The sequence below is a fragment of the Phocoena sinus genome, chromosome 12 (genome assembly GCF_008692025.1).
Source record: "Phocoena sinus isolate mPhoSin1 chromosome 12, mPhoSin1.pri, whole genome shotgun sequence".
NCBI classification, from domain to species: domain Eukaryota; kingdom Metazoa; phylum Chordata; class Mammalia; order Artiodactyla; family Phocoenidae; genus Phocoena; species Phocoena sinus.
Window position 1 is genome coordinate 24,503,528 of NC_045774.1, and position 13,084 is coordinate 24,516,611.

Genomic DNA, 13,084 nt, shown 5'->3' on the forward strand with positions numbered 1-13,084 from the left:
AGAGTTAGCCCAAGGTTAAATATCATATATATTTTTTTCATTTTGTAGAAGTTACTTTAGGTCACTGTATTAGGTTTCTAAGGTTGTTATAACAAATTACCACAAATTGGGTGGCTTAGACCATCAGAGATTTGTTCCCTCACAGTTCCAGAGGCCAGATTCCAAAATCAAGTGTCTGCAGGCTCTGAAGGCTCTAGGAAGAATCCATTCTTTGCTTCTTCCAGCTCCTAATGGCTCTGGGCACCCCTTGGCTTGTGGACACATCACTCCTATCTCTCCTTCCACGAACTTGTCGCTTCCTCATCTTCTCTGTGCGTCCATCTTATAAAGATACGTGTGATTGAATTTAGGATATATTTAGGATAAGCTCCTCCTCTTGAGATCCTTAACTTAATCACATTTTACCAGATAAGGTAATATTCACATGTTCTTGGAATTAGGATGTGGGCGTGCATATCTTTTGGGCGGCCACCATGCAGCCTATTAAAGTCACTGAGCCTTATGCCCCCTTCCATAAAAATTAGAAAAATAGCACTTATCTGAAGGGAGAAGAGTAAATAAGATAATGTAAATAAAAGTGTCCAGTAGAAAACAAGTGCTCAATAAAAGGGTTTCACCCCCTTTTCTCATCAAGAGAGCTGTTAATACAATCACCTTACTTTTTAGATGATTTCCCTCATTTGTCCCATTGGAATAACCCCCAGCTGTACACTCCGATTCCCTCACTCTTTAGTTTTCTCTTTAGGTTCTTTTTCCTAATAAGCTGTATTCCTTTTCAGAACAAAGAGCAGTACACTTTTTGAACTCTATTTTATCATGAACTAGGACAGTGCTTGTCAGAGCATCTGTGAGGGATCAGTTGTGGGTTTTTTTAACTGTATAAAGTATTTATTAACAGACTACTCCCACAAATTTATTTCTTCTTGGACACAGCCACGGTGCAGCCACGGCGGCCTCTGGTCTTGGTGTGCTGGCCTTGGACACGAAATCCCCAGAAGTGGTGCAGCCTCTGTGGGCCTTAATCTTCTTCAGTCTTCACGGAGCTTTTTGTCCAGACCGTTGGCCAGGACCTATTTTCTATCCTTCACGTCCTTCTGTCTGGGATCCTGCACTGGCGTGGATTCTACATCATGGTGATCACACGCTCTACCTCATCCTAAGTGGGCTCTCCTGCCCTCTTGCTGAGGTCCGTCTGCTTTCCTCAACACCACACAAGCCCATCTTTGCCCCACACCCTTAACTGCCGTGATGGCAAAGGCAATCTGCCGCCGCCCATCGATGTGGACGTTGAGTACTTGCATTACTAGGGGCGTGGTGTTTGGGCCTCCAGTGGAAGAGAGCAAGGGATCAGTTTTAATTTTGAACAGTAAAAATGCTGTGGCGATGGAAATTACTGTAAAAGTTTCCAGAACTTACTTTAAGCTTGTTGCAGACCAACAACAATGTGTGGTACTACTGTGTCTAGGAACCTCATCTTGAGGAACACTGGGCAAGGGGACATATGTGACTTTTACAGTAGTCTGAACTCCAAGATTCTGGTTACTCCCTCACTATTATTAACCCCCCTCAGAATTTCCATATTGACGTTTACCTCTCTTGTATTCTCCCTCTTTTTAAGAGATTAAAAATGGAACATTAGAAGTTAAACGCTCATCAAATACTTTAATTTTATCAAAGTTAATTTTCCAAAAGATAGTCTCCTGTTAACTGCAAAGGGCTACTTCATACCAAGATTTAACACCAAAAACATAATATCCATATTTTTCCTCTTCCTAAGTGGTCTGAGGTATGTTCTCACGGCAGTATAATTGGTTTATTTCTCTTGTGCCTTTTTGCTTCACCTTTGCTTCCACGTGGAAGTATCCTTAGTTATACATAGCACTATTCTATTTTTCTTCTGCTAGATAAGTTTTTTAATAAAGTATGTCTTTCTCTTGATATTTTTAGCCTGAGTTTTATCCCGTCAAATCTTAATGCCCTCAATAACGTTATATTCATTTTGTGCTTTGAAACGTCGAGTTATTTTGTCACCTCCTATTCTGTGTTGACATAGATAGTTCTCTAAGGTCGTAAGTATTATTTAGTGAACTTCTCTGTTATTTGTTGAATGAATGAGAGAATGATAATTACTAAGAACCACCTCCACTATACACTCTGCCATGCCCACTGTCCTTACTACCTACATGGTAGTCAGTCCTGATTTTTCTCCCTCCCCTTCATCCATTTATCCTTGTTAAATACGTTCTCTACTTTGATCCAGTGCCCTTTTCCATTTTCAGTAGTACATCTTCCTGACATTCCTGTCATGATCCAGAAGACAAATTCTTTCCTTCGGATGCCTTCTATGTAACCAATTATTACCCTCCTTTCTCTTTCAGAGTCATGTCCACAAACTGGATGAAGAGAAAAAAAAATCCCACTCAACCCCTAAATGGTTTCACTTCCTTACCTGGTCCTGGAGGTTCACTGAAGATTCCTTATGATTGTAATATTTTTTACTACAGGAACCATCGGAGCAGTGGGGATTGGTGGCTTTGGTGATCTTGGCAGGCTCTGTGTCATATCTCGCTCCAAGAGGTTACAGCACATGCACCCATGAATATGCCAGGTTTATGCACGGCAACTTCCTCCCAACCGGCAGAGAGTTCATTGTCAAATCGTTATGACATGTTACATTTTTCTTCGATTGAGATAACGTAGTTCCATCATTTCTTGAAGGCTTAGGAATCTCTTGGAATTTCTTAGAGGCTGGGATGAAGCATCTCTGCAGTCTAATTTCTTCTTGCTTATCCTCAGCTGTGTCACAGTCCTCCAAGCTACTCCCAGTGACAAACCTGGAGTCACTTTACAGTCCCAATGTGTTTCTCCAAGGTAGGCTCTCCCAGGGTAGAGGACAGAATACCATGTGATTCTCCCACATGCTCCCTTTCATGGTACATCCCAGAATAAGTACACAGGCAGGCCCTTCCACTTTAAGATAATGTCATTAATCGCTATGGGAAACTAGATGGAGATAATGACAACAAATGTGAAAAAGTTACCCAAAATATCAAGATATCTAAGAGTTGTCCTAATAATTTTCCTTGGCATATAATTACTGACTTGCTTTTTATCTAGTATACTCAGAAACCAGGGTGAGGTCTTGTGAATTTTTAGTGTCTTCTATTATTTAGTGTCTTACTTTCTAATATTTGTCCCTGGTGTGAGGCTTCCCAGGTTGACCAATCTGGCATTCGTACAGGGTGCCTATTTTGGAACAAAGATCAGGAGTACCTAAAGATTCCTTCTCTGCACCTCAGCATATTTTACTCTGAATTTGCAGAGTAAATTTTCACTCTTCCCGAGAGTCTCCCAGTCTTCCAATCCTGTAAGGCCTTCTTTTCATCTCTCCTATCACCCCAGCAGGAAACAGACCTTTCTTATTTGCTCCCTGAAGACTCTTTCCCCAGGAAGATGCCTGTCCTCCCCTGACTAGTAGTCCTGTCATTCACTATTCTGGGAAGTCTATCTTGTACAGTGCCTGCAGCACATTCACTAGCCAGGTAACATGAGTTTTACTTATGTTCAATGCCTGCATCTTCACCTGCTTTTCTCAGATACTATCTGGGTGCAGCTTCTCTGATCTTGGTCTTTGTGGCTCCCATCATCCTAGTCTTCAATCTTGTGTGATCTTCCTTGCCCCAGGGTATCCTCTTTGGCTAACTTCACCGTATTCATGTTTCAGATTCAATCAATTACAGTAAGAAAGATTGACATCTCTTTACTAGTCAATATCTAGTCCTACTCAGGTCAGGTTGTTGGTTCCACTCATCCCCTAAATTCTCTGAGATGACTCACAGGGGTGTCTCATTCCTGGGGAAGCAATTATTTTAGAATCAAAATTCTATTATATGAAAATAATTTCCGTCATTTAAAAATCACTTATTGAGGAACTGTTCTGTGTCCAGCAGCATGCCTGATGCCAGGGATACAAAAATAAAGAAGATGCGTGCCCTCACGTAGTTCATAACCTAGTGGGGCTCGGCAGACTTAGAGGAATAATTAGAAAACAACTAGAGCCATGCTCTAATAGAAGGATATAAATTAAAAAACAAAAAGTATGAACATGCCTAATTTCTACATAGATTTGTTGATATAGATATTTCTTCTTCTCTCTCTTCTTGTTTTCCCATCTGGCTTATTTTCTGTGTTATTTCTCCAACACATCATCTCACAGTGTGGAATATACAGAGGTGTTCCCTGAGCCCTTTCACCTCCTCCTTTTTGGGAGAAGTAAGTTACAAGTACCTCAAATATTGTTGGCCAACCCCTCAAGCACAAAAGAAACGTATCATCTACCTACCCTGTCACAGATTGCCACGGTCCCTTTGCCTCCAGTATTTCTTGGCTCTCTAGATAAAAGAGTGGTGCTTCTGAATTGGCAGTGGAAGAAACCTCGTTCTTAGTTTTTTTACACCATGGATCACCTTATAGACTGGCAATGTCCTTCTGCCCTAGGTGAGTATCTACAGTAAGTAAGGAGACAGGTAAATTGCTGACACTCCAGGAAACTTCCTCAACTCCAAAACCAAAAGCTTAGGTCTTCCAAAAAGCTTCTAATAAACAATAGACATGGAAACAGCTGTAAGAAAACTTCATCGAATTCTATTGGCACTACAGCCAATCAACGGACCAGTTTTTAAGAACGCGCTACATTTTTATGCTGCATTGCCTAGGCTATCGGTCTTCGTAACCACTCTTCTATAGAGAATATTTTGACCAAGTTCCAGTGGTTGAAAGAACCATCTTGGCCTTCTTCTAAAGAGGCTGAGAGCCCAGACGCAGGACAGAAAATGCTCCCCCACTCCCCACCCCACCCCAACCTCAATCTAAATGCCACAGTTCATAGTGGAGTGACTTGGAAGATGGCAGAGAGACAACAGACCAGCAGGAGAACTCTTGGTTTTTTTCCGGATGCGTACTCTGGTCAAGCGCCCTTCAGCCATCTACATTAGTCTTCTGTTTCCCTCCAGGATCAGCCTTACCCATGAACATTCTATGAACAGGTGGTCACCTACATCCCATTCATTGAAGGCTGTTAAGAAACCTCTGCTGCTCTGAACTGCATCTTCCCTTGCCTGCCTCGATTCCCGAAATCCCACCCCTACAGTCACACCTGCAAGTGATGATTAATTCATTAGATTCTTTCCAAGCGATAGCTCTCCAGAGCAGATTGTGTTGAGGGGAAAGTGGAAAGAGTATGAAGGTCCAGGGTGCCTGACAGAAGAGGAATTCTCATCATAGAGGCAACAGCTCTGAAGGGGAAGCAAGTACCCCCCAAAATAAGTCTGCCCATTTTACAGTTGCACTTAGGGCCAGAACCACTGCCATCCCACCAAGAACTTGTTATGATCTTGTCATTTAAGATTGTTTTATTCAGTGACCTATGAAAGAATCCCAAACTGAAGATCATAGGAGAACTCACGCTGATTCACGCTTGTTTTACTATACCTGATACAACAGTGCTTGTGTGACTTGATTTTCTCCTCACCCTGAACACTTTGACATCAGCTAAAAGTATGGACAGGCTCCTCTGAGCTGTCCATTTGGGGAGGTGGCAGTGGAGGGCAATACAGTGAGAAGGAAAAGACATCCTGCTCATCCTCAAGATTCCTGAAGAGACCAGTTGGCCAAAGGCAATGGCCTCCCCTTCCTCTGGCTGGCAAACCATTGGAAGAATTAGTATCCTCTGTGAAATGTACCTGTCTAGGTAGGCAGTAATGGCAAATATCAAATTAGCATCCTCACCTACTAGAGGCGATAGGTTAAAATGAAAAAGAGTCACGTGAATCTTCCTAGCATTACTACTTATTATGTTTTTGACCCTTGTTTGATCCCCTAACCCCTCTGAGCCTCTTTTTTTTCATCTGGGAAAACGATGCTCACCCTTGCAGGGCTGTGGGGAGAATATAGAGAGAGCCTGGTACACTGCAGGCTTTCAACAAATGCAATTGTTCCCCCATTAGTTTTCTGTTAGAATGGAGCATATAAAATGACACACTATTAAACTCCTTAATCCCAACTCAGAAAAAGAAGAATCGTTTTTGAAAAATTCTTGCTTGCATTCTGAATATTATAGTTACACTGTAGTCTACCTCTCCCAAGAAGTTATGTCCCACAAGACCAGAGAATAGATTTGGAGCCCCTATTGCTCAACACAAGCTTTTGATCTGATCTCTGTGCATGAAGGAAAATGCAGCTTTCTTCCACGTGAAATTTAAAAATGGGTTTGTTATGACAAATATTTACTTAGGTTTCCCAAATCAATTATTCTAATTTATTCCAAGAATCAGCAACAAATTAATTTATAACATTTTTCAACCACTTAGTTATTGCTCTAGAAATATCAGAAGAAAAAAAAAAAGAGAAGAAAGAAAGCATCCCATCAACTTACTGTGTGAACCTCCAAATAATACTAATGCTTCAGTGATACACTAGAAAAGTATTCCAGAAGACAGTATGCCTGCAAAGTGCCTCCTAAAAAATGGTCTAATTTATACATGCAGCTCAAAGAATGAAAATGTGTGGCTATAATACAATCCTCTAAGACTTTTTCAAAACAAAAATCTGTAGCCTGGACTCAACAAAATAAAAAGACTTAACAGAAGGCTTCAAATTCCTGAGGTGGGAGTTTTCCATAGATCACAGAAAACCGATCGTGCATAGAAGGGCTGACACAGCAAAAGAGCCTAAGGAAAGGAAGAGACACACAAGGGAGGGATGAAAAAGAAAAGAAAGGGAGAAAAAAGTGTTCCTTTCTCCTTTTTGGCATGTATCATTTCTATGAAAGAATTTCCAAAATGCTCAACCCTAGATGAATATTCAATCAGATAATTTTCAAATCCCAGATAGTAATGGAGTTGGACAAAACAGTGTTTGTTTGGAGCATCCAATGAGGAGTAACAAATTCTTGGTGATTAATGGCATTTATGTGCTTTTGGCCATTAAAAACATTTTCTGCTCTTGAGTCACAACGGAAGCTACAGCTTGAATTTTATTGTTCAATTTGCTTTTTTCTTTCCTGGGTGAGCCAGCACTGGATTTAGGAGTTGAAAGTTTATGGAGTCAGCAGGACCCCAAGGGACTGAAAGCTAAGCTGAGCCAATGAGGATAATGCCAAAGATTATCTACCCTCGGTGAAAATGCGGGATTCAGAAAAGAAAAGGAACAAAGAGGGATTATAAAGACTGACAGTCTGTAACTTAGACAAAATTTCTTGGCTAGGTTGGCAAATTTCCTTTTTTAAAAAACAAACAAACAAAAAATTTCCTGGTTGACAGTTGCTTAAATTCTCCCTTTTTTCCATTTTTGGCACACCGTCAAAAAGGCAAACTAGTTTTCTCCCAGAGGACTGGAGAATGAGTGAGTCTTCAGAGAAGAAGCAGCAATGCTTGCTGTGAAAAGCAGAGGGGTGAGTACTAAGGAGCTTCAGGGAGTAGAAAAGACATGATTTTTGCTCAGTAGATGATTGGGTTTGTTGTTGGTGGTGGTTTTTTCCCTGCATCCTTTAAAGAAGTCCTTTAGCTTGGGCCTTGGGCCTTACCTAAACAGGATAATATTTTTGTGATGTTTTTCAAGTACATTTTAGTTACACTTTAAAAGAAACATACTTGTCATTTTTCCCAATCTTGGCAGTGAGTGATAATACAGCAAAATATAAGACCTTCACAGGAACAGCTGACTATACTGAAATCTAATATGGTTTTTCCAATCTTGTGCATGATTTTCTTTAGCCTCAGTTTTCCCATCTGTAAAATGGAGAGGACTTCTAGGTTCATAAAAGCAACAGGTACAAGGTATCAGGCGGACACAGACTGGAAGCTAAGAATTTTCAGGAATCTTACAAACAAACAAACAAAATCTGAAGGGAGTATTGGATTATATTATTACTGGATTATATTATTATATTATTACCTCTCCCACCTCGTGGAACTGCCACAATCCAGGAGTTTCTACGAGGTCCACGAGTGAAGGTGCATCTTCTCCCTTTGAGTACTTCTACTGAAAACTTGGGTAGATTCCGCTCTATTTTTCTCTGTGTCCCAATTTCCTGTAAACGATAAAACTGTAAAACAAAAAGCAGTAAGATCGAAATCTTCCTGCTGGGGACTTGATGAAGATGAATTAGACACTGACAGTCAGGCAAAGATGGAAGGCTCTCCATGACAGAGGCCAAACTAATTCAAAACGAAAATCATCAATTTGAGTGGGCTCACATGTTACTTAAAAATCAATGAAGAAACACAGCAAGGGAACCCTGAAGCCACTTCAGCACCCACACTTTTGCACTCAGCGCTAACTTAGCAGTCTTGAAATATCTTGGCTCTGAAAACCCAGTCAATCATCATTAATAATGATATTTTTATAGCACTTTAAAAATGGAGTTTCCAGAGCCATTTTGATAGATGCCCTGTCACTACCTTGCCATTTGCGTAACTTTTTCTGGGTTGTTTTTTTTTTTTCCCCCCCCAACTCTATTTAAAGAATTTTTTAACAGGGGGAAAAAAAAAGAGAAACCTTTTGATTGAAAAATTCGTAAGAGATGGCACAGCTTGCCCTTGCTCTGAATCCCTTACTATTGAAGAGTGGGATTTAGAAATTGTACCACCACTTTCAACCTTAGTGATTCTAAAACTTGAATCTACTTAAGGAGTTAAAACAAATGCCTGTCTGTTGCCTTCAGATCTGGAATAAGAGTTCAGTGAGTTTGCACAAAGATGAAAAAGATTAGAAGCAAAGGCTGGGTTCTCTGATACTCAAACTTCTCAAGCAATTTAGCTGTTTATCTCATCACGAAACTTAGAAATTACTTAGTACCTCTAGTGTGACTTACCCAGAAAATTCAGAAATACTTCTTCAAATTATTTTAATTTATTAAGTCATAAATAAATTAGTTGAATTCTCATCTTCTGGCTCGATTTATCTGCCTCTTCCCCTCTCTCTCTGTCTCTGTTTTTTCTGTCTTTCTCTGTCTCTCTGTCTCTCTCTCTCTCACACACACACACACACACACACACACACACACACACACACACACCACTATTCAAAGGCAATATTCCTCACTGTTGAAAACACAGATGAAATTTCTTTTTTTTTTAATCTCAAGTATTTTTTAATTTTTATTTTATATTGGAGCATAGTTGATTTACAATGTTGTGTTAGTTTCATGTGTACAGCATAATGATTCAGTTATACATGTACATATATCTATTCTTATTTGTTATAACTTCCACAAAACTATCCAAGCTTATGAGAGACCTTGGCAGACTCCAACTTTGAAAGGGAACTCTAACAATTCATGTTTAACCTCTGAGCCAAGAAAAGCCTGAATTTTTCAAAAGTTCGTATTTGTTTGGTGTTCTTTTTTTCCCCCTTGTAGGCGCTTTTATTCTTCCCCTCCAAAAGACTGCACAGGAATTTTTATCACCATTGGGGGCCTAATACTGGTGGTGAAAAAGCGAGTTCCTGTCTTGGTACTGAACTAAAAAAAAAATAAATGTCTTGGATGTATCAGGTTTCTTTGTCAAGCTAACAAAAATGAAGGGATCTAGTTTACTGGAATAGTTGCAGTCCTCATTAAAATTGATGACTTCGAAGATTCTGTGCCTCTCTTCCTTTAACCAGGGCCATCGGCCAAGAATCTGCTGTGCTGCTAAAAACATCCTGTTATCGGGGTGTCGTAAAATAGACCACTGCTGGCGTCTTTGCCTGTCCTTCAGGTTTTAGGTTTCTGTGTGACAGCAAGGCAGGCTTAGGATGACTAGAGGAGGATGGACCTAGCCATCTGGCCAAGGGTCTATCAGACCTAAGATGCAAACTGGTATTTTCTCTCCATGAACATCAAGTTCGAAAAAGAAAGAAAGGGAGCTGGATTAGCATGAGGCGGAGTTCAGTTTTTCTTAGAAATGTGGAACTCTGCAAAAGTGTGCCTTTATTTTTGGCACAAAATTGCTAGAGCAAATTACATAGCTTATCAGATGTGGTTTTTTGGGCTCAGCGGAGAAGCCACTGCAGGGACTTGTTCTCTTCATTGCTTGTTCCCAGTTGGGAATTTGGGATACGTCATGGTCCTCTTGTAGTTCAGGAACAGACTTGAATAATAAGTGCTAACAAGATTTGTGATCCAATTAAATTTACATTACTTCAACTTAAGTAAACCTCGGTCCTAACAGAGATTCCATTCTGCCCTAAGAGAGGTAAGATACAAAGTTTGACCCATATGTCACAGATTGGCAAACAGTCCCATGTCAACCTTGGGGGAGTAAAAAGGACAGGAGGTCAATCCCAGTGAACAAGGGGTTTCAAAGAGAACATTCTCAGCCCTTCTCACAAATCCTCTCCCCTATTTTTTGGCCATCTACATGGACTTACCGTCATATGGCAGAAAGTCACTTTTCATATACAGTAAGTCCCCTACATACAAACCTTCAAGTCGCGAACTTTCAAAGATGCTAACGTGCATTCACAGGTCCAATCACATGAGTTAGTTCATGTGTCTGGCATACAATGTCATGTGTGTGCATCCTCTACAAGTGGTTGTGCTTTTGTGGACTTTACCAGAGAAAGGACAAAGAGAGACAAGAGGAAGAAGAAGTAACTGAAGAACCGAAGAGATTCATGACTCAGGAAGTGGCAAGGGGATTTTCTTTATTTGAGGAGGCACTGTTACTATTTGAGGCATGGGACCCAAATGTAGAATGGTACACAAGGGTTGCAGCAGCTGTTCAGAATGCAATCCAGTGTTATCGTGTCATCTATGATGAGAAAAAAAGAGCTACTACCCAGACATCACTGGATGGTTTTTTCAAGAGAGCAGATAGAATTGAATCCAGCAAGGAACCAGAACCTCTGCCATCACCGTCAGGCGTGAGTGAAACTGCAGCTCGCCCTCCGTCTCCTGTTGCTGACGATCCTTCGGCTCTACCACCTCCCACCCCCTCTCCCTCCTCCAGTCAGTAACTCTTCTTGCCTGTTCACTCGATGCCAGCCCCTGTGTGCCAGCTGTTGTACTGCACTACTGTACTTTGCAAGGTACTGGACTGGAAGATTAACAATGTTTTTTTTTTTGTTTATTTTTTGTTTTTTATGTATTATTTGTGTGAAAAGTATTATAAACCTATTACAGTACAGTACTATATAGCCGATTGTGTTAGTTGGGTACCTAGGCTATCTTTGTTGGACTTACGAACAAATTGAACTGATGAATGCACTCGCAGAATGGAACTCGTTCGTGTGCAGGGAACTTACTGTACTGATTATTTTTATTTTGTTCCTAAAAAACGGAGAATAGATTAGAGACATAATGTCATAGACAGAAATTTTCCACTAGCTGAAATAACCACAGAGTATTCCTGTGTTCAGTTTATTCACCCATTTATACTAAAGTAAAGCACCTCAGGGAATGCAACAGAATTAAAAATTGGGTTTGTGGAGGCCAATTTATCAAGGGTACAAAACAAAGCAATAAGTCAGCAAGTGAATCACACCTAGGAGTGGAGTGTTGAAAGTAGAGGGAAAAGTCAGTGTGGAGGAGAGGGGCTTAGTAAGGAAGAACTTCTGAGGGAAGATGAATTTCAACTGGAAACTTCAATGGTACATAGATTTCCAAGTGTTCTTTCGCCTTGGACCCCTTTCTTCAAATGAAATCTTGCACGTGAAATCCAGTGGAGGGAGAATTAGAACAGAGCCCACCTCTCACCCCGTCCACTGCCCGTATTTCTCTCCTGCTAACCTTTTCTCTTCAAGGGTTCACAGCTGGAAAATCACCGAAATCTAGAAGGTACGAGGTACAGAAGAGAAAGAAGGCAGCCCTCTGGGTGCAGAGAACAGCGTGATGAAGCTGAATAAGAAAGTGGTGATAGAAATGCTCCTATTTAGCACAATAAAAGCATTTAGGAAAAAGTAATCCACCTGAAGTCGAGTCAATGGATGATGGGGGACCACTAAAGATTCTCAAGTTGGGGAGCAATGTGACAAAAATGAAAATTTAAGAAAAATCACATGGCAGCCATGTGCTGATAGTTTGCAATAGAGGAAAATCAAGTGAGGATCCAACTGGAGCAATCCAAATACAGAAATAGCCCCCAACAGAATTGCAACTGTAAAAATGGGGGTGCAGCCAGTAGGACTTAGTGGTTGAGTGGATATGGGAGGTAAAGGAAATGCAGCCTAGAAAGTCATTTTTAACTGTTCAGACTAACTGAGGTCTTTATATTAGACACTTATAGAAATCTGGAGGTTTTTATAGCCATTATTTCTATTAGTCATTATACATTTGTGTGATTACTAATACATTTCTACTCCTATATTATAATGTTCCATGAGACTGGGGACTCTGCCAGTTTGGTCACAGGGACTTAGCATAAAAAGTTCAAATATTTGTGAGATTAAGAAAACTCAATAAATGATGGTGTCATTGATTGTATTAAGGGAGCTAAGGAGAAGTAGTTAAGTTTGATTTTTATCATATGTTTCTTAGATGAGGAAAATAGATCTGAAGGCAGATTTCTTACCCCTGTTTAAGACATGGAGCTGAAGAGCAGTTAAAATGTCAGGGATGAGTGTAAAAAGCAAGCCATCAACAGCAATCAAAGCTATGACAATTAATCAGTTCACCCAGAGAGTTTAAAGAGAGAAGAGCAGAGTGAGCTAAAGATGCTCAAGCAAAAGTCAAGCGGAGAACCGGAAGAGTCAAAATTAAAGAATATTCCTCTGAGGGTAAATTTGGAATGGTTTGCCGTACACCCACACTTTGAGACATTTATAAACTGCAACAGGAAGAAATCCTCCTTCCAAAAAGTTTAAAACATCAGGAATTTTGGAAGTGGGAATAAAATGTACAGTTAATCAAGAGGAGTCCAACCCATTTTTAAGCTCCTATCAAAATTCTTCATTATATTTTAAAAATATGATTGACCACCTTACCCCAAGTGCTAATAGCGTCCCTCCTGAGAAACACGGACCCAGACATAGTGCTTTCCCTTTCCTTTTTTTCCTCTTCTTTATTTTATTTTACTTTTCCTATCTCCCACTTTCCTTTGGTAGC